The following is a 21,812-nucleotide window of genomic DNA, read 5'->3' as shown; positions in this document are numbered from 1 at the left end:
TGCCTTCTTTAAGAGGTTATCCACCTCCAGCTCAGTCACTTCCTATGCCGGGCTGATGAGTGCTAATAAGCACGAAACTGCAGTCCTCGGCTGGAATTGACTGAGATGGCGGTGTATTTTAAGTATTTTAAATCTTTGTTTAAGGTTAATTAGCATGCATAAGCTAAAATCACACAGAATTTTATAAATAAAATTAAACTACAGCGATGAAAGTGAATGCTGTTTTTTTTTTTTTTCTTTTTTTTAAATTTTACATTGTAAGGAGATAATAAAAATTTGCTATGCATACTTACATGTACTTGAATCTTGTTTTTTGTCTTTGTTTGATTTGAAACATTTCAAATTTAACAAAGACAAATCGTCTTTCAAATGGAGTTGGATACGAATGGCAAAAAGAAATCTTTATAGGCGTAGCCTGAATGTGTATTTTAAATGCCCTCCTTACATTGTAGAAATTAGTTATTTATGCGTCACTTTCACGTAACTACTAGCTAGAAAAATGTGTAGAGTATAAATTTTTACAAAAGCCTGACTCTTTTCCTTTAAACTAATCAACTTTCATTGCACTTTTCTGGACAAAAAACTCCGTCTCTTTTGAAAAACTTTCTTCTCGCTGGAAAAAAAATGGAGAAGGCTTGCTGATCAAAACTGCCGCACTGAATGTTACTATATAGACAATCCAATTCATTCGCCATTTTGACTCAAAGACCATTTTTTCGTAGTTTTCTTTTCTGGCGTATTATCGTCAATTGGTGATATATCACAGCGATTAACTATTAATGGAACGCATTTTTAAGCTACTCTTTTTGCGCAGCATTTGAACTAAGCTAAATCTGCGCTCTAAAATGACCGAACAATTTGCACGTGAATAAACATGTCATATTTTACACTAAAAATGCTCAAAAATCACGTTTTGAAAATCAAAAATCTGATCCATTGATCCAATATTGCGGATAAATGTTTTCTCGGTCATTTAAGCTTTCTCTGTTTTGGCGAGATTTGGCAATGACCCGATGATGCGTCGGCTCATTTATGTAGTGGCCTTAATTACACCGGAAAGCTAAGACAGCTTTGCTCAATCCCCTGTCGCGAGTACGACATTTGTGGGCATATTTTTTGCACTTGAATCCAGTAATCTTAAAACTTTGGCCTTAAATTTCTATATATTTCAGTGTAAATAACCATTATACATCTCAATATAAATATGAACTTCCTAAAAAAAATCTTTGTGTTTGAAGCATAATAATTTGACCGATCGAGAACAAATGACCAAGTGGCGAATGACACTAATACTTTTTGTCACCACTCGGCGACGGATGGCCGCCAATCTTGATCGTTATCGTGGCCAATAGCTAATGCTGTAGCTTTCATCATAAATATTTTTGTAAACATAATTAGTATTTTTCGTGGTTTGGGCCAGATAAACCAATTTATAAAAACAGTCAACAGGACATCCACTAGAAAAGCATATAAAATCATCAACTATCACCCGTCCTCAAGTCAGCGAGCGAAACGAGCACGGGACAGCACCCATTAGTTCATACAAAAATATGTAACGAAGTAATAAATATAACATAAAAAGCAAAATACTACCTTGAAAAAATTAAAAATCAAAAGTATCATTCTTGTTGGGGAAAATAAATATTGATTACGTAGATAAATATAGAGATGGAAAAAATGTGTTATAAAGCGGGTTATTTGGGATTTAGAATATCATTTTCGTGTGATAAAGTGCCATAAAAATGTAGGGACAGATGGGGTAAACAAATACGATTATCATAGAAATATGTCAAAGATGACTCAAGCTTACTAAACGATAAGATAAGATGGAGAAGAAAAGGATAAAGAGAAATGTACAGAGTATACTGTGGGTGAATTAAAGAAATTCATAAAAGGTAGTACCAGGATTTTGGTCTAATGATTCATATTGAATAGAGTTAGGTAGGGAAATGTGGAGCAAAGTGAAACAGTAGGGCAAAATAAGATATGGTACAATATTCTTAAACGGCACGACCTTGAGGGTCACAGATTTAGACAATATTCTAGATATAGATCCCTTCCCACTAGATATGACCTCGGGTAAAGCGGTTTGACTGCATAGGTCCTAGTTTAGCTACTACAAGGGTCGAAAGTTTCTAGTTTGGCTCCCGAAATGCAATGGCGTTTTCCATTGGAATTTCAGATTTAAGCACCATGTTCGTTCTCATAACACATTTGGCCTCTTTGTTAGTACAACGAGTGGAAGGAAGAACACCTAATTATTAATGGGCATTATTTACGTTATTTAAATAGTCAAAACAATCTTGTATTTGTGTTTTTACGTGCCCTGTCCAATAAATCAGAGCTTTTTTTCCTCTTCCATTTCTGTGCTTATCATTATGGAACATCTTTGCTAGCAGTCAATAAATATCCAGTTAAAGTAAATGTTTTTTTTTACTATAATTATTAGCAAACGATAAATACTTTTTACTAACAAACGATTAATGAAAAACGAAAATAATTAGTTTCATTTGAAAACGATAAACATCCTGTAATTATGTTATTTTAGCATTCGAGTTATTGAACTTAATGTAGTATCCAATTTAAATTTGAGAATCATTTATTAAAAATTAGTATTCAACGTAATTAATTCGAAGTTAAGTGCATGCAAACGGCTCATACTGCAGTACAATAGCAGAAAAATAGGTAAAAATGGTAATTCTAAAGGAAACTTCATTGCATTTCCGGGTCCAAATGATCGACTTTGGACCCCCGTTGCAGCCGAACTAGGGCTTATGCAGTCAAACCGCTTTACCTGGGTTCATACCTAGTGGGAATTGACCTATATCTAGAATTTTGTCCAAATCCGAGACCCTTAAGATCGTGCCGTTTGGTAGTTAGTTTAAAACGACACCTATCTAGCAATATTTTAACTATGTTCTAAAATAAAAAGTCGACTCCAGTCAAAAAACAAATAGCTCTAAAGATGAAGGTGTAGAATACTGGTCACTTTCTAACTTTGATACATATATGTACAGGGTGCCTGCAGGGTTTAACCTGCAAAACTTTTATTTTCACAACCGTTAGTCCTAATTACTTCCAATTTCAAAAATGTTCAAAATCAGATGCAGAGTTAGATATTGAAAATTTGAAGCAAAAATAAAAATGAGGCAAAAAATACGAAATTTAACTTTTTATACGGGCCCTAGGTTCCCTAACTAATATTTAGAGAAATAATCTCCATTGAAAACTATTACTGACACAAAAAAAAACTTGACATTCGTGCGACCTAAACTCAAGGAGGTACTCCATTTCAAAATTTTAATGGACCATACAGAAGATGAGATTGGAAATTATCGCCCTTTCAGAAGAATGACAGGATATCAAAGTTAAAAAAAAAAAAAAAAAAAAAAAAAAAAAAAAAAAAAAAAAAAAAAAAACAAGGTATTTATATTTTTCATTGCTATTCAAAAATTCATGCAAATGTTATGTTGTGATACGCAAAAACACTGCAAAACCTCGAAAAATTTGAAAAACCACACTCTGCACACATATAATTTTAAACACTTATTAACTGCTATATTTCCCCCCAAAAGGTGCAATTGACAGCGAGTGTAAAGTGGTGTAAGCCACAAAAACGTTGCATTTCATATCTCGGTGAATACTGGTCGTACTAATTTCAAACTTTTGTGTTAGAATTGTTTTTCAATGGAGATTATTTCCCTAAATATAAGTTAGAGGACCTGGGGCCTGTTTAAAAAGTTAACTTTTGTATCTTTTTACTCATTTTTATTTTTACTTGAAACATTCAACATCTTAGCATCTGATTTTGAACATTTTCGCAATTCGACGTATGCATCTAGGACTAACGGTTGCGAAAATAGAGGTCTTGCGGGTTAAAACGGAACACCCTGTATACAGTAACGCTTCGTAATTTTATCAAAAATATTTTTTTAAAATACAAAATGATCAAGTTTTTGCAATCAACATTTTAAATACTGATTAAGATCTACTGTTGTCCAGTGAAGTACTTATTTAATTAATATTATGCTTGATTTGGTTTTAAATTTTCAATACAATCTGTCGAGTACAAACGGGGAAATATGAAATAGTTCATTTTGTTAATTATTTAATCCTTTATTAAACCACTTACGTAATCATTCATTAATTCATTTACATTACTTCCGCTATTAATTCATATTTTATTCATTAATTCACTTGTTTTCTTATTAATTTGCTATTATATTCACTCATATATTCGTTTCACATATATCAATTCGTCAGTGGCGCACACAAGGGAGGGATCCAAGGGGTCAGGACCCCTCCCATAGGTCTTGCTTTTTTCTCCTGATTGATTACGATTCTATGTATTTAATATGTAGAATAATTTCAAACAAAAGTAACAATTAATTCAGTTCTAATAAATGAAAAAATAAAATCCTCATGTTAAAAGATTTTTAAAATATTGTGCACTTTTCCTATAACGAAGTGTCTATAAGAAGTAGAATGGTGATTATAAATGAATGCACTGCAATAACCATGTTTTTAGCTTGGTAAGTACAGATTAAAATGAGATTCTCTGAACTTGAATCCGTTTTTTTAATTATGAGAAACGGAAAGCGTAAACTATTTTGCCTTTTTTTTATTTAATCATTAGTTTATTTTTTTGTGTTTCGTTCTCATGAATAGATAAAATAAAGTCAATATAACAAATTATACCTTTGTGCTGAAAATTAAAACAATCAGTTAGCCAACGTTTGAGCTTCAAAACGTTGGATAACTGATTGTGTCAAGTCAATATGTTTGACGGCGTATTGGGGTATGATATAGGATTGGGACTTTTGACCGTGGGCCCTCCCCTTTCAAAATTCCTGTGTGCGCCACTGCAATTCGTTTATTTATTATTTTAATGTTCATTATTTATTCATTCATCTGAAATAAAAAATATTTTTAATACTCAAATAGAATTTCAAAGTGCAAATTTACTGCACAAAAATCAAAATAATACACAATGCAAGTTTTATTATAAAATACATTGTCCTTTCTTTATGTACTGTAATTTACAAACCATATTTTTAATTTGTTCTTTTTTTTTTCTGTTACTTTGTTCCAAAATTGTAAGTATTTCATTTTGCCTCACATTCCTTATATTCAGTAGACCAAGATATGTAAATATGTGTGCATAAGTGTGAATAGGTATGCACTACATGATTTGGAAAACATATGAACCTCTGATCATTAATAATGAGTATATTATGAGTTATTATGATAAATACTTTTATTACATGTCCGAAGCTCAGAAAGCTATTATTATTCTTAGTTGCGTGTATTTTAAAAATTTTATTTCATTGTAAAATCGTTTAAGTACAGTAAACTCCCGAATATCCGCGAGCGGATTATCAGTGAGTCAATCAACTATCAGGAACCCGTATTTTCGCAGTAAAAAAGAAACTACCAATGGCTGTTTTTTTTCGTCAAAAAATTGTAAATTTATACTCAGTTGTTTTTGCTTTATTTATTTATTTATTTATTTACTGTGCTTTCTCTAGCATAAAGGGTGTTTTTTTTTTTTTTTTTTTGGAGGTATAGAACTTTAGGTTCAAATAAGACACAGTTAAATGGTCTTAATGGCAACGAATTTGACTTTATTCGAAAGATTATTCTTTGCCATTTTTATTTAAATATGCTTTCCGGCATATGGCCATTTCGGCTAGCTCGGAGAAAGTCGAATCGGAAAGTCCAATTTTCTATCACTTTTTGCAGAAATGGAGGAAGTATCTCAGCGAAAACGTGGCGAATGTTCTCTTCCAAGGCGTCAATCCTCTGTAGCTTATCGCTGTAGATCAAAGATTTCGCATAGTCCCACAAAAAATAATCCAGCGGTGTTAAATTGCATGATCTTGCATGTGAATTCACGGGTCCATTGCGCGAAATTATTCATTCACCCAACGTTTCTTTCAATAAATAAATGTGCCACGTGCTGTGTGGCATGTTGCACCGTCTTGTTGTCTATTCATGATGGAATGGCAAACCAAACTATACACAAAACAAGTGACAACTATTAAAATGGCACACATGTCAAACAGTGTTGCCAACTTAAAGTTCTATGCCTCTAAAAACACCCTTTACTTGTTCTTTCTTGATATTAATTTCTGTTGTGCCAAAATAAACATTTTTACTGTACTGTATATATTTTCACTGTTTAAAGAAAGTATTGTGCATCAATACAGCTAAGTTTATGAGGAAAGACAACTTGTACTCTAATATTTATCGCTAATTTTAGCCATTTTGCGGTTTATCCGCTATTTTCATTATCCGCGGCACTTGTGCTACTCCATTCCGGGGATAATCGGGTTTTTACTGTAAGTGAAGAGTTTGAAAAACAATCATCACTGATTTATGTTGATAAATTTTTTTCAGGAGCATTTTCTACAAAATATAATGAATGTAGCAATCAGGTTTCGGTTTCAAAAAAAAAAAAAGGAATTTCTGCTAGTTCCTGGTAGGCACAAAATTAATTTAGAAATATCTTTCAACATTTATGACTGACATCAAAAATGTCACACATTTTTCGTGTAGGGAATTTGTAATTCAATATGAAATATGAATGCGGCAGATATCAAAGGCCGAAATGCGGTAACTGAAGCTATCGGGGTACTCACTAATGGGGCCCAATATTTCCTGGTTGGTGCATCTGCTATCTTTTTCTCCGAATTCCTTCACATAATGCTTATAGTCATGCCCCGTGCGCGGTATTTTTATCATTGATTTAAGAGCTTTTCGAGTAGTTTAACATGCTACTATCTGTAACTGGCTCTTAAGGGAACGTGACGGCCGATAAAGCACTTGCGAGTGTAAATAAGCTTTTCATGTTTACTTCAATCAGTGGTGTAATATTTCAAAATAGCTGTTCTTGTGTGAGAGCAATAATTCGAACGAACGTGGATGAAAATTGCAGTACAGTCGAGACCCGCTACACCGTGATTCACCTTACGCGAAATGGATGTAACGTGAGTTTTTCACAAGCAACTAATTTCAGAGCTAAAGCGAATTTCTCGCTCGTAACACGAAACTATTTGGAAAGAAATCGTGATGATAAGTGTCGGCTTCGTTATTAACTACTAAATGTTTCTACTAAAGGATAAATGTACTTTCATCCTTTTAGCATCATTGTCTGCTCAACTTAACACACAGCTTTATTCTAAACATCGCTTTGTTAGTGTGTATATATAACCACTCCTTATTTTTTATTTATTTATTCGAAATATGAAAGGTGATGAAATATTGTAGCACCTAGGCACGCTGTTTCATCTTAACTTTATGAAGATGGTAACAAAAAGCGAAAGTTTATAAATGCTCTTACATGCATTATAACTTATTAACACTCATTTGATTTATCAACACATTTACATAAACTTAAAATGATCTTATTTTTTTTCATTTGCACTTTAAAATACTTTTTAATCAATTTTTATGTACATATTTATGTATGCTAATTTTATATTAAAATAGTACTTGAATAGGAAGAATCTATATAATTATCTATAATTTCCTAACTTCAAATTTTTAACTAAAAATTTTCAGTTTACCGAAAAAGTGAACAAAATAGACGAAATGGACAAAATCACATTTTGTCCGGGACGGTTTTTTCCAGGTTTTTTCCGGCGGTTTTTTCCGGGGTGGACAAAACAGGACAACCCTGGTTACCATGGATGGAAACGTTATAAAAGTGAATGCGAAGCAACTGCATTTAAAAATATAGTATAATGATTATCAGATTGGGGAGCATAAATCAGAATCTTCAGTTTTTAAGCTATAAATGTAACTATTGTATCTACTGTATACAGTAAAACCTGTAAAGTTGACCACCCTTGTAAGTTGACCACCTGTCTAAGTCGACCGCTATTTTTAGGCACAGATTTATATCTTATTGAGAGTGTTGGGAAGGTTTATAACAACACCCTAATTTTGTATAAGAATTTGACTCCATTATTTTATAAAAATCGACAAAACTTTATTTACATCACATATACTTCAAGAAGTCGTCATTTTTATTTTCTCAAGACCAAATTTCGTGGAACACGATCTCGTGCGTCTTTTTCACTTTTTTTAATTACGTGTTGCCATTCGGCAGTTTGTGTTAAATAGAAATAAAATAATTAAATTTAAGAATTAAAAGACATTAAAAATATGGATGAAAATATAATACTAGAGAATTATCATTACGTGGTAATAATTTTGACTGAGAAGGGCACTTCAGTACCCCCTTCCCAGTAATGATGATAATAAATGCGTTGCCGAAAGTCACGCATTAACCACGAATGACATGTCCATAATTCTTTGGGAAGTGAACTGTTCGTCCATATTTTGTCCTATATGAAGTTTCTTCATCTTTTTTACGCATTTCTTCTTCTGGTTGGTTAACATTGTCCTTGTCAGCAGACAGAAATGCTGGTTTTAGCCTGTCTACAGACACAGTGACATTTTTGCCTTTTATCATTACTTTGAACACTTTCGCGCCGCGCTTGATGACTGCATAAGGTCCGTTGTATGGCGGCTGAAGACTTTTCCGCACCCCATCATTTCTGATAAAAACATGGGTGCAAGTTTTTAAGTCTTGTGATACGAAAGGCTTAATATTAGAATGTGATTTTGTCGGTAAAGGAGCAAAATCGTGAAATATATCTCTTAGCTTCTGTATCATAGTTTCAGGGCTTTTTATAACCGAATGTTCATCGAAAAAATCTCCTGGAAGTCGAAGTGAAGTTCCATAAACAAGTTCGGCTGGTGAAACATTCAGATCCGTTTTAATTGCTGCACGGAATCCTAGGAGTATGGTGGGAAGAACTTCGGTCCATTTTTCATTTCGTCGAGCTTTTAAAGCACATTTTAATGGTCGATGCCAGTTCTCAATAAGACCATTTGATTGAGGATGGTATGGTGAAGTTCTTATCTTTTCGGCACCAATGAATCGAGTTAATTGTCGAAATAGCTCAGACTCAAATTGACGACCTTGATCTGATGTAATTTTTTCTGGACAACCAAATCTTGAAATCCATTCAGACATCAACGTCTTAGCGACAGTTGGTGCTGTCATATCACAAATAGGATATGCTTCTGGCCATCGCGTTGCCCTATCAATTACCGTTAAGCAGTAATTCTTTCCTTCAGATTCTGGTAGTGGTCCTATTAGATCAATGTGTATATGGGCAAACCTAGATGTGTTAATATCAAATTTTCCTTCTTCAGTTTTAGTGTGCCTGAAAACCTTTGATCTTTGGCAGTTTAAACACTCTTTAACCCATACCTTGATATCCGTAGCCATTGAAGGCCAAACAAATCTCTGCTTAATAAGCTTAGTCGAACCTTTTATACCTGGGTGTGTTAATTTATGTAGGTTTAAAAAAACTTGTTTACGAAAACTTTTTATTAGAAAAGGTCGTGCTTTTCCTGTAGAAATATCACAAAATATTTCAGTTTTTGAATCAGGCATAGTAAGTAATTTTAATACTAAATTAGATTCCTTATTTTCTAAAGCAGATTTAAGTTCTAAGTCAGATTTTTGTTCAACACCTAACTTAGCGTAATCTAGCGAAGTAGGAAATTTAATTGTACTTATTCGAGAAAGGGCATCGGCTGCTTCATTTGAGCTACCTTGCAAATATTCAATGTCAGTTGTAAACTCAGAGATAAAGGATAACCATCTACTTTGCCTATTTGTGTAGGTATCTCGTTTCTTTTGAAAAGCAAATTTTATTGGTTTGTGATCAGTGTATATTATACATTCTTTCGCCTCGATGAAATGTCGAAAATATTTTACTGATTCATAAATGGCTAATAATTCCCTATCAAAAACCGAGTATTTTAGCTGAGCAGTATTCAGTTTTTTTGAAAAAAATGCTATTGGTTTCAACCCTTCTTCAGTCTGCAGACTTAAGGTTGAACCAATGGAGAAATCACTAGCATCAGTGTGTAATGCTAACTGCCCATCCTGCGAGGGAAAGACCAATGCAGCGCCAATCAAACTTTGTTTAGCTTTCTCAAATGCGTCATTCAAAATTGGAGACCATTCAATAGGAGTGCTATCATTCTTTTTACATCCTCTTATTTGATCTGTTAAAGGGGTAAGCAGTCTTGCTGCATGTTTAACAAATCTTCTAAAATAATTTATTAATCCAATGAATCGTCGAAGCTCTGATATTGTTTTTGGCTTAGGATAATTTTGAATGGTTTCAACTTTTGATTTTAAAGGTTTAATTCCTTCAAAAGAAATATCATGTCCTAAAAATGATACTTCAGTTTGAGCAAAAACACTTTTGGAAATATTAACATTTAAACCATATTTGGCAAGCCTACCTAATACAATTTTCATGTGTTCTAAGTGTTCCGTTTCATTTTCGGAAAAAATTAGTATGTCGTCTAAATAAGCAACAGCGAAGTCTACATTTGAAAGTGCCTCGTTAATAAATCTTTGGAACGTATTTGCTGCACATTTTAAACCGAAATTTAAATATAAGAACTCAAAACTACCAAACGGTGTGGTAACTGCAGTTTTTTGAATATCATCTTTGAAAACTGGAATGTGAAAATATGCCCTAACAATATCGAGTTTAGAGAAAATTTTCTTGCCGTGTAAAATGTTCGTTACATCGTGTATGTGTGGCACAGGGTAACGGTCAGGCACAATGACCGAATTTAACCTTCGATAATCACCACAAATACGGTAAGATCCATCCGCTTTTGGTACCACGTGAATAGGAGAAGCCCAAGGAGATTTTGAAGGACGGCATATTCCTTGATCCATAAGGTATTGAAATTCTTTTTTAACTTCGATTAATACCTTTGGATGTAAACGTCGGGGCTTAGAAAATAAAGGCGGTCCTTTTGTTTCTATATAATGGACAGTATCGTGACTGACTGGTTTTTTGAAATTTGAGATAGGATTCAATAACTCGGGAAAATCTTTAAATAATTCTTTGTACACCATATTATCCGAGACTAATTTAATTCCACTATATTGAGTTTTAGTTAACTCTCCCTTCGTTGTCAAACCAGTGAGTGAATCAATTAATCTCGACTTCTTTAAATCCACTAGTAGTGAAAAATTTTGTAAAAAATCTGCTCCTAGAATTGGGCAAGAAACATTTGCTACAACAAATGGCCACTGATATATTCTACGCAATCCCATGTTGATATTTAACACCTTGTGGTCGTACACAGCTATTTTTGAATTGTTCGCAGCATACACGTAAGTGATGGGAGTTTTTGCTTTGAATGAAAAATGGGCAGGAATGCAAGAAATATCACTGCCACTATCAACCAAAAAATTTAATCCCGTACTTTTATCCATTATGTGTAATCTACACTGTTTATGTGCTGCTATGTCAGGGTAAATATCGTTATTAGACATAGCAGCTATGGCAAGTTTTTTTTGAACTGCATCATAACTGCATGGTTGGCGACATTTAAATGCCTTATCGCCGAATTTTTCATGATAAAAACAAAACTCAGATGTATTTTGATTATCTGAGGGTGTTGGAACTCGTCTACTCCTAGATTGGGACCTATATCTATGATTACTACGACCTCTTGAAAATGAACGTTTTGATACTATTTTAGTTAATTCAGAAACTCGCATGGTTAAATGCTCAATTTGATTTTGCAAATTTGATATTTGCGTCGTTTGTTCACTATGTTTTAGTGTTTCTGAAATTTTGCAAACTGATGGCTCCATTTTTATTTCATGAATTTTATCAGCTAAAATGGACAGTTCAGTCAACTCTGAAGTTGATGCTGATAAAATGGCTTGAATATGTGTTGGCAAACGCTCTAACCAAATGGTTTTTAAAAATTCGTCAGTAATTGAATTTCGTGCAAGTTCTTTCATTTGCCGAAGTAAAACAGATGGTTTTTTATCACCTAATGTAAGTTCACACAAAAGTTTCCGTATTTGGCTTGATTGCGAATCGGAAAACTCTTTAACTAATCTATCTTTTAAAGCTTGATATTTATTTCCCTCTGGAGGAGCTATAATTAAATCCGTAACAGCGCTAAGTGTATCTGCGTCAATGGCGGATAACAAGTAGTTATACTTCGTCTCATCATTTGTTATACGTGAAACATTGAAACTAGCCTCCACTTCAATAAACCAAACTGTTATATTACTTTTCCATAGTGAAGGTAATCTGGTTGCAACTCTCAAAACTGAGTCACTTTGTACAGTATTATTGGTAAATTCAACATTATCTAAACTTTCTACCGACATTTTAAAATTTTACTGAGAATTTACAAGTAAAATAAAGAAATGCAATTAAATTAAAACAAAAAAAATTAGTCAAAGATAAAATTTATCTTTACACGAAAATAAAATTTAGGCCAGAGCATTTCCCTTCAAGTGAATGACTTTAAGTGAAGAGCATACCATAGAATAAAGCATTGTCCGTCTTCTTTTTCTTTTCCTTTTTTTTCTTGTCAAAAACGTGGGTCACCACTGAGAGTGTTGGGAAGGTTTATAACAACACCCTAATTTTGTATAAGAATTTGACTCCATTATTTTATAAAAATCGACAAAACTTTATTTACATCACATACAGTGTCTCCCAAAAGTCTTCGTACACCTTGAAATTTTGAAGTAAAACCAAAATAACGCAAAACTGAATTCGAATATGAAGTCCAATTTTTTTTTCACATCATTCCTATGTTATTCTAAATGAAACCCAGTAGTTCTTTTCAAAATATTTCCACATTTTATTTTTAAAATTTGTCAAAAAACGAAGAGACAAAGAAAAGATACGCCACAAAAGTCATCGTACACTGAAATATTTTCGAATAAATTCATAATTAACATTATCATATGTGGTTTTTTTATTATTTTTGCATTGTAATGATACTATAAAGTCATTTGCCTTTCATTTTTTGTGTATTTATTCCCTAATATTCTGCTTATTATTTTTAAATGGCAGGTATGCGTAGAAAACAACAAACACGAATCGAAATTTGATTTTTTCCCTCACAGTAGCCGTAAATTGGTTTGAAATGTCTCTAAATTGGTTAATTTATACCGTTCTATAGTGAAGTGCTTGAAAAAATGCTTTAAAGACAAGAATCGGATCGAAAACAAGGTAAGAAAAGGTCAACTGGCAAAGTTAACAAAGCGTAATTGGAGGTTTACAGCTAAAAAAAACATGAAAAATACACATTTCAGAACTGAAAAAGTTTCTGCAGAATTGAATAAAACATTTTACGTTTAATTTTTACCTAAAATTATTCGCCAAGGTTTCTGATAGCTGGATTACATGGGACCTCTTCTCGCAGAAATTTTCTTGTTCGTGCGAAAAACAGTAAGCTTGCGCTTTCCGTCGTAAAATCTATGATAAATAAGCTCAAAACGTTTTGGAACATCGTCTTACTTATAGATGAAAATAAATTCAACATTTTGGGAGAAATTTTTGTATAATTGTAAATGGAAGAAAAAAATGAGGAATTGAATCTTAAGAACTTAGTTGGATCAGTTAATCAGGACGGTGAAGGTGTTCTTGTGTGAGGGTGCATCTCAGCATCAGGACTTGGAAATTTGGAATTTTTTGGTGAAATAATGAATTATGCTGTTCATTTAAATATTTTAAAAAACAATTTTAAATTATTAGCCCAAAATTTGGTAATCGGAAACAACTTTGTTTTTTTATCAAGATAATGATAAGAAGCACACGTTCGCGTTTGTTGCCTTAAAATTTGTCCTTTAGCTTAGAAATATGTCCTCAATCGCCAGATTTGAACTTAATGGAACATATTTGGAGATATTTGGTGGCTAGATTTCGAAAATACACCATTAAAACGAAAAGCGAACTAGAAACAGTAAGACTAGTAGTGCGACTGAACACTTACTCAGAAATTGCACAAAAAAAGCAAGAAAAAACAATGAAATCTATTCCCAGACGCTTAAAAGCAGTTGTTGTTACTGCATGGTATTCTACTAAATAATAACTTAGTTAAAAGTTAAATTATTTACTAATTTTTTGACATTTTTTTCAAAGCGTACAAAGACTTTTGTGAGATAAAATTTCCGGCACTTTTTGGTTTTTGATTTTTAAAAAATTAAGTTTTAATGTTTTATTAAAACTTTTCATGTAGTTTTGTTAAAAATAGATCATAGATCTTATAATAAAATACCTATTCCGAAATATTAATTCTAACCAATGGATAGGGGCCTATTTCATTGAAAGTCGTAGGTGTACGAACACTTTTGGGAGCCACTGTATACTTCAAGAAGTCGTCATTTTTATTTTCTCAAGACCAAATTTCGTGGAACACGATCTCGTGCGTCTTTTTCACTTTTTTTAATTACGTGTTGCCATTCGGCAGTTTGTGTTAAATAGAAATAAAATAATTAAATTTAAGAATTAAAAGACATTAAAAATATGGATGAAAATATAATACTAGAGAATTATCATTACGTGGTAATAATTTTGACTGAGAAGGGCACTTCATTATCATATAATTCAACATCTATAAGTTGACCACTGCTTAAGTTGACCACTAAAGTAGTGCACCGCATGTGGTCAACTTACACAGGTTTCACTGTAGTACAATTACATTGCAGTGCGTTATTATTACTACATACTGTACGTACCGTGCTCTCTCTCTCTCTCTCTCTTCCATTGCTCATTGGTTTTGTGCATCTTAACTATTTTTTATGTTGAATAATGCATCTTTTTAAAAAAATACGGTAAAAATTCAGCTCTTTATGTAAGAAACGGTAATATATAGTTAAAAATTGTCTAAAACAGTTTGAAAGGCATTTAACTATATCTAAAACAATTGGGTATGTTATTAGAAAAATCGTATACACACCCATTTTCCACAACGCGAAATTTCGACTTACGTGAGGAGTCTTGGAACGCATCCCTCGCGTAAGTCTGGATCCGACTGTACACATAAGGTTGGGGATAGAATTGGGAAATAAGAGCGGTCGTCAAATTTTTGGCAACTATAATTTTATTTTGGTAATCCGGATGCTTTATGATAACCGTGTGCAAATGAATATTTTTCTACTCTATGTTTACGTATGCAAAGGAAAAACGTTCCTCGCGCAGGCTTTTGTGCCAAAAGTTTCATGCCAATTTATCAAGATCGCTATATACCCAAATATCGAACGCTTCCACAAAAATTTCTTTTTGATTCATTTTGATAAATAAATATAAATTTGGGCTTTTTTTCCATTCTGTAATTGAAAACTAAATTTCTGTTAAAATAATTATGTTCGTACGAAGTTTTTTTGAAAAGAAATATCCAAAAGTAAATTATGCCGTGAAGTTCATTGATAAATCTGTTAACATTTATTCTGAATTCGAAATGTAATGTAGCTTTCTTAGTCGACTTCTCTGAGAAGAATCATCATGACACTGAGCGATGCTGCCCAACCAATGGCCTACGGGCATGTTGTACAATTTTCTATTAATACGAATCTAAAACTATGTTCTCCAAATTTTCAAAACAACCAGTTATTTCCATTTTCTATTGAAAACGATTGCTGCAAATTCGAAACCAAATGGCCAGAAATTGGTGTCTAAAAGACAGATGGAAACTTCGTATGGATAAAATGAACAAATGGCAACGATTACTGGTTTGCAATTTTCCTGCCTTTCTCGAGCTTCCTCATTTTATCTGGGAAAAAAATCAAACGAATTAAAATTTTATAAGCAACAATCTTCTTAATGTAAGGCTCGTCCCCAGGGTTGCCAGACGTCCCGGATTTCAAGGGGCAGTACCGTATTTTGAAAAATTGTCTCGCTTCCCGAGGAACTTCCATACGGGACGGCTTAAAGTCCCGTATTTTAGCTAATAACAATATTTTACAAAGCGAGACATTATTTTAAGGAAAAAAAAAGAAAGCAAAACAAAAGATGTGAAATAAAAAGCAATGAGAAAATCATGAGGCAGCAAACGCAAAAGCTATTTTCGTTTTAATTTGGTTTTAGTTTTGGCGGCAGACGATGAGGAGTAAGGTGGTTCGAAAAAATCGATTTCTTTGTTTTGGAATCGCGTTGACTGTCAAAAATTGTAGTTTGGTATCCTCAATTGGGGAAGAATAATAATTAAAGAATTCTAAGTTGAGACATCTTCAGTTCGCTCTTGGGGCTGAAAAATTTGAAAAAATATGCTAAAAATTGAGACTTTTAAAAACTAATAAAATTATTATTTTATGTATTTATTCATGATGGCAACAGCCGTAAATTGTCAGTATATAGCGTAGATTGAACCTAAAAAATATTTTGTAGCTTTTGCATAAGATCTTTAATTCGCGCGTAGGTACGCCTTAAATTGGGCAAGAGATTTTAGCCCAATTTAAGGCGCATGCACAAACTTTTTTATTATTTTCTCCAATTGAGGATTCCAAATACAATTTTTGAGAGGTAACGCGATTCCGAAATAAAGAAATCAATTTTTTCGAACCACCCCAATGAGCAGCCGAATGATTGCTTCCTGTTTGCTCATTGACTAATGTTGATGATATATCTCTGCGCATGCGTCGTCAATCGCAATGAAACCGATTTTTATGCTTTGATCGGTGACATTTTGTAAGATTTAATGCTTTGTTACGATTGGGGGAGATTTTTTCAGATTTATCATGAAGAGACGACCCTTTAAAAATATACCGTATCCAGTAATTGCCCTCAACCTCAAAAATACCCCCCTCCCCCCATTCACTCCTAGAAGCCTGTCCCGTATTTACTCTTCTTAAATCTGGCAACCCTGCTCGTCCCCCCAGTTAAAAAAAAAAAAAGCTTTAGCACAACTGACGTAGAACATGCCATATTGGCGAAAAAATTCTCCATTCCCATATCTTACTCCACATACTTTCATTTCATAGCTTAATAGAACGTTTCAATGTAAAATTTCTTGTCTTTTTAAAAATTTGTGACTTATCTTAATTATTAGGCTGTTTTTTTGTTCATTTTGATATAATTTTTCGTTCCCATTCCCATTGTGTTAACATTTGTTCTTGATACATCCAGAAATTCACTCTCATCAACATTTTTTCCTGTTCGCAGAATTAACAGTTTATTACTGAATTAACGAATTCAATCAGTTTACTATTTTAACTTTTATTTAAACTGATAATTTTTACTTTTCAGTAGCAATATAAAAGCTATTTTCTTTGTTGGAAACACTTTGTTTTTGGTTTGGAAAAAATGTGGCTACTAAAATAAAAAGTAGTCTCCTACACGCACCTGGAACTAAGAAAATGTTTCCAATGTTCATCTTTAGGTCACGGCATCAATACTTTAAAACATCCGATGTTTTCAGTCGATGTATCGGTACCATTAATGTTTTAATTTGGAACATCATTTTTTTTTAAATCGATGTAGCAGCTCTAGTTGCTGTACGAGCAGACTTATTATTCTCTCCTAGGTTACCTTTTTCTCTCTCCCCTCTCTCTTTTTTGCTGTATTGTAGTTTTCTTTTATTACGTAAGTTCGGTTTTACTTCGGACATTTAATAACAAACCAACCGTTTTCTTTTTCTAACATAAAAAGAACTTCGTCAATTCATCTCTAACCAAAGAGACAATTCTGTTTGAACACAGAAAGATCAAAACCATATTAATTTCATTCTGATTCATTCGACACTTTTAAAATGGCTAACGGGAGAGAATGCATCGTGATTTATTAAGGCAAAACTAGTCTCCGCGGCGTACTGTTGATTAACCAAGCACAAAATTGAAACGAAACAAAAGATAATATAAATCAAGATGATACTAAACTTTGATATCTGAAACTCAGAAAAGCTCCAACCGCCCTCAATAACCCAACGTGCCCAGTAAGCACTTCGTAAATGAAACCGCCAAAGATTACTCCAGACATTTGATTTTTATGTCTTCCAGCAAGTGAAATAAATTGGTTTCAAAACTCTTAATGTACGGAAGACGAAAGAGAAATGAAAAAAAAAATGGAAAGAATTGTTTAGAATAATGAACTGGCGTCTACCAAAGCGTAAAATCACAAAATGGCTTTTTATCATGCTACAAGTATTCTACCCGATTCTCTTTACTTTAATCAAAATAATGGCTGCAGATGCCTCGTACAAATTTAAAATGAAAAATTCAAAATATTCGCTTTCCATTTACATGTTTTTTGCTTTTATTACTTTTTGTGTAGGAGTAGTAATACTAAAAGATTAATTTAAATTTGAGAAGCATTTGAAGTTATCATTAAAGTTTCTACTTTGGCTTAACTTCACAACATTATAAATGAAGATGTGACACTATTTATAAACACAATTTTAACAGTCATAATTTTTAACCATTGTAATAATAATATAAGAGACTGTTGCTTTAGTGATAAAAATTAATAGATGTGTTTTCTAGTAGCTAATGTTTAATAATACATTTATTTTTTATTAATTGATTCTAAAGATTAGTACATGTTTAAAAAGGAAAAAAATGGATAACGCCACTTTCAAAAAAGTGGCAACTAGAAAAAAACGCGACCGATAAATTTTCTCCAACTCGCCACTGGCAAACTGTCAAAGTTCTGGATCATAATCTTTAATGACTAGCCTCCCTTTTCTTATTGATAGCAATTTTTTTTGTAAATAATTATAATTATTAGTACTATTTTATCATTGTCATTATTTCTCCATTATTATTTCTTCGTTTTTTAAAAATTTAATCCTTATTACTAGTATTATCACTATGACTATTACGTTATCATTAATATTACTTTACCATTATTGTTATTGTTATTATTATTATTTTTTATTTTTATTATTCTGATATTATCATCATTATTATTATTATTACTATGCAGTTATCGTCATTATTATAAGTATTATCAATATCATTATTATTTAGTAAGTTATTTCGACTCTTTACTTAGTCAAGTTTACTATGTAGTAGTACAAGTTTAAAATTTTATACTTTACCCGGTACCTCAAAATCAGTGTTCTAAAATGTGGGCTACACGTACCTCGAGGGGTAAGCAGAAAATTTTAGTGAGTACATTTGTAGATACTTACATGAAGTAGAATTTTTGGCAATGATAGTAATTAAAACACAATACAGAAATAAATTTGGTTTTGAACCAAAGATCTTAATTATAGGTGTAATTTATTATTATTTTTCTTTTAAGGATATACGATCAAAAAAGTTTGAAGTTTACTGCTCTCATTGATAAATTACGCTCATTGACCCTTATCCATTTTTGAAAATCCATTCGGCTCCCCAACTTACAGAAGAATTGTAAAATCCAAAATGCACTTCAATGTATACGTATTAAAATTAATCTCCCGAGACATTTTTGTATGCACTTGCAATGCATTCTTTTCAAAGCAATAAAAAGCAATTTTTCTAAAGTTGAATTCAAAATTCAGATTTGCAACTAAGAATTGAAGCCAAAATGCTCACTCTAAATAAACTACAAAGCAAATGCAACTTTAGCCAGACAACCATAAACACTAAACTTGTCAAAAAGCATATTCAAATAAAAATTATGGTTACGTTTCCTCAAGCAATCTCGCAAAGAAACTCCCTTTGTGTGAAGTTCAAGGAGAGAGATTTAATATTTATAGCACCGCTTGGTAATATAAATTAGACTTTTAAAGTGGCTCCTTGCTTTCCAGCAAAAGTGAGTTTGAAATAAAGTAAATGTTTTGGGGCAAGGAAAATAATCCGATTTAGTGATGGATTGAGAATAGTAGAGCCAAAAGGCCCATGAACGCTGTTCCGTTTTTTTTTTTTTTTTTTTTTTTTTTTTTTTTTTTTTTTTTTTTTAGCGGAACGCCATTTTGGCATACTATTCCAAGTAATTCTTGTTTTTATTTTATTCGAAAGCCCTAATTTATCACCAAAAAAATAAATAAATAAATAAAAAAACAGACTTTTTTTTTTCTTTTCAAATCTGAAATCTTCCAAAAAAGGACATTTTTTAAAATCCCTTCAAAATATAACAAATAACGCTGTTTTTCAAATGTTTGAGCTGAAATTAAAGCTATATGAAATAATGGTTGTCTCATTTAGCTACTTAAGAATATATTTAGTGTTTGGGATTTTTTAATGTCCCTTAATCAGGGTCGCCGAGAGACCCAAGACGGGCCCTTGTCAATTTATTTGCCGGACCCCCTCCTCCCATGAAACTTGGAAGGTATTGTTAAAACATTAGGATTCAGTACTTTTTCTGAAGAATCCCCCCCCCCTTATCCATCGACGAACAAAGCACGACGAAAACGATATTTTAATTTGCAACTCTCCGCCCCTCTGAATATTTGCGTTCCGGAAAGAACAATTTAGCGCTGCAAAACTGTTTGAGGAACATATTTCGATGTTACATAAAATACACCGCCAGATCAGTTATTCCATCAAATTACTATTAAATACCTGCCTCGCCTTCAATCTTCGAGTTGAACAGCACCATTGCTACGGTCACTCGTCTGGTGTGCTAATTCTATATTAGCTGCCAGTTTGTTTGGCTCTCTTGGCTCCTTTAAGAGGTTTTCCGCCTCCAGCTCAGTTGCTTCTTATTCCAGTCTGTTGAGTGCTAAAAAACACGAAACTGCCATCCTCGGATGGAACAACTGAGCTGGCGGTGTATTTTAGGTATTTCTGCCTTAGCACTTTCTTAGGGCGGTAACTTACTACAAAATTTTTCTATGTTGTTGACTTGTCCTAGTTGATAAACTTTATGGAAGTATTTGGTTCCACTGCCTCGAGATGCTGGAATTTTTTAACTATTGTACATTGAGGGCAAAAAAGGAAAGATTTGCAGCACAAAGGGAGGAAATAACACTCAGGGCACTGGTATAAATAAAACCCACGAGCGCAGCTGATACCCCAGAGCCTCCGGAACCACACATAGTTCTGTATCGAGAGAGCTTCAAAATCAATTGATATGTTGATAGTTTTTTTTTTGCTAATGCCCACTTCTAGTTTGGTACTTGCTGAATTACCTAGTAATGGCATGAAACTTATGAGTGAAACGAAACACAAACATGGCTATGACCTGCGTTTCTCAACCTTTTTTAAGATGCGGACCGGCGAAAGGTTTCGAAAAAAAAATGGCGAACTAGCGATTTTTTAAAAAATTTAATAATAAATAAAACAGTAAATAAATAAAACTTTACTTGGTATCAAAAAACTGTCACAAACTTTTTTAAACGTTAGGATAAGTAATTATTCTGTTAAGTAATTAACCATTTGAAGAGAAATCATAGAAAAGTTCCTTGAAACAATCAAAAAATTAACGTAAAAACAAAAGTGTCGAAAAGGTATCATTACTATGTTTTTATTTCATTTATTTATTTCGTATTTTTTTTTTATTGGGATGAGCAAAAACTTCTAAGGACTGGTATAAGTTTTCTGAGGACCAGTGCCGGTTCGTCGGGCGACTGATTGAGAATCGCTTGCTATAAACCAGCTAATTACATGATAGGTAAGTTTTCAGGATTCAATAAAAACATGTTAGGTTTATTGCGTTTTGTGTAGTTAGCTAGTTTCGGTACTACGAATTTCTCAATTTGTAGGCAACATTCGCAGCTACTGTCTTTTTCTACTGATGCAGCTTATAACAATAAGTAAGTTAGGGAAAAATATATTGACAATGTGTAGAGTTTGCTTTTTTTTTTTCAGTTTAAGCTATCAATGTGAAAAATTGAGCTCGTGGCAAAAAATCTGAGATAACATCATTTCTGTGAAATTTCGGCAATGGCACTTCAAACTCTCTCTTTTGAGGTTATTAACGATTCGAATTGCATTGATGTCTACTTTATCCGCAGAAAAACAGAGAAAAATCGATTGAAAAACGAACTCAAAGCACACACATTTTTGAAGTTCCTAAATA

The sequence above is a fragment of the Uloborus diversus genome, chromosome 9, assembly GCF_026930045.1.
Source record: "Uloborus diversus isolate 005 chromosome 9, Udiv.v.3.1, whole genome shotgun sequence".
Lineage (NCBI taxonomy): Eukaryota > Metazoa > Arthropoda > Arachnida > Araneae > Uloboridae > Uloborus > Uloborus diversus.
The sequence above is the reverse complement of the archived record's forward strand: the minus strand, read 5'-3'. Positions refer to the sequence as shown.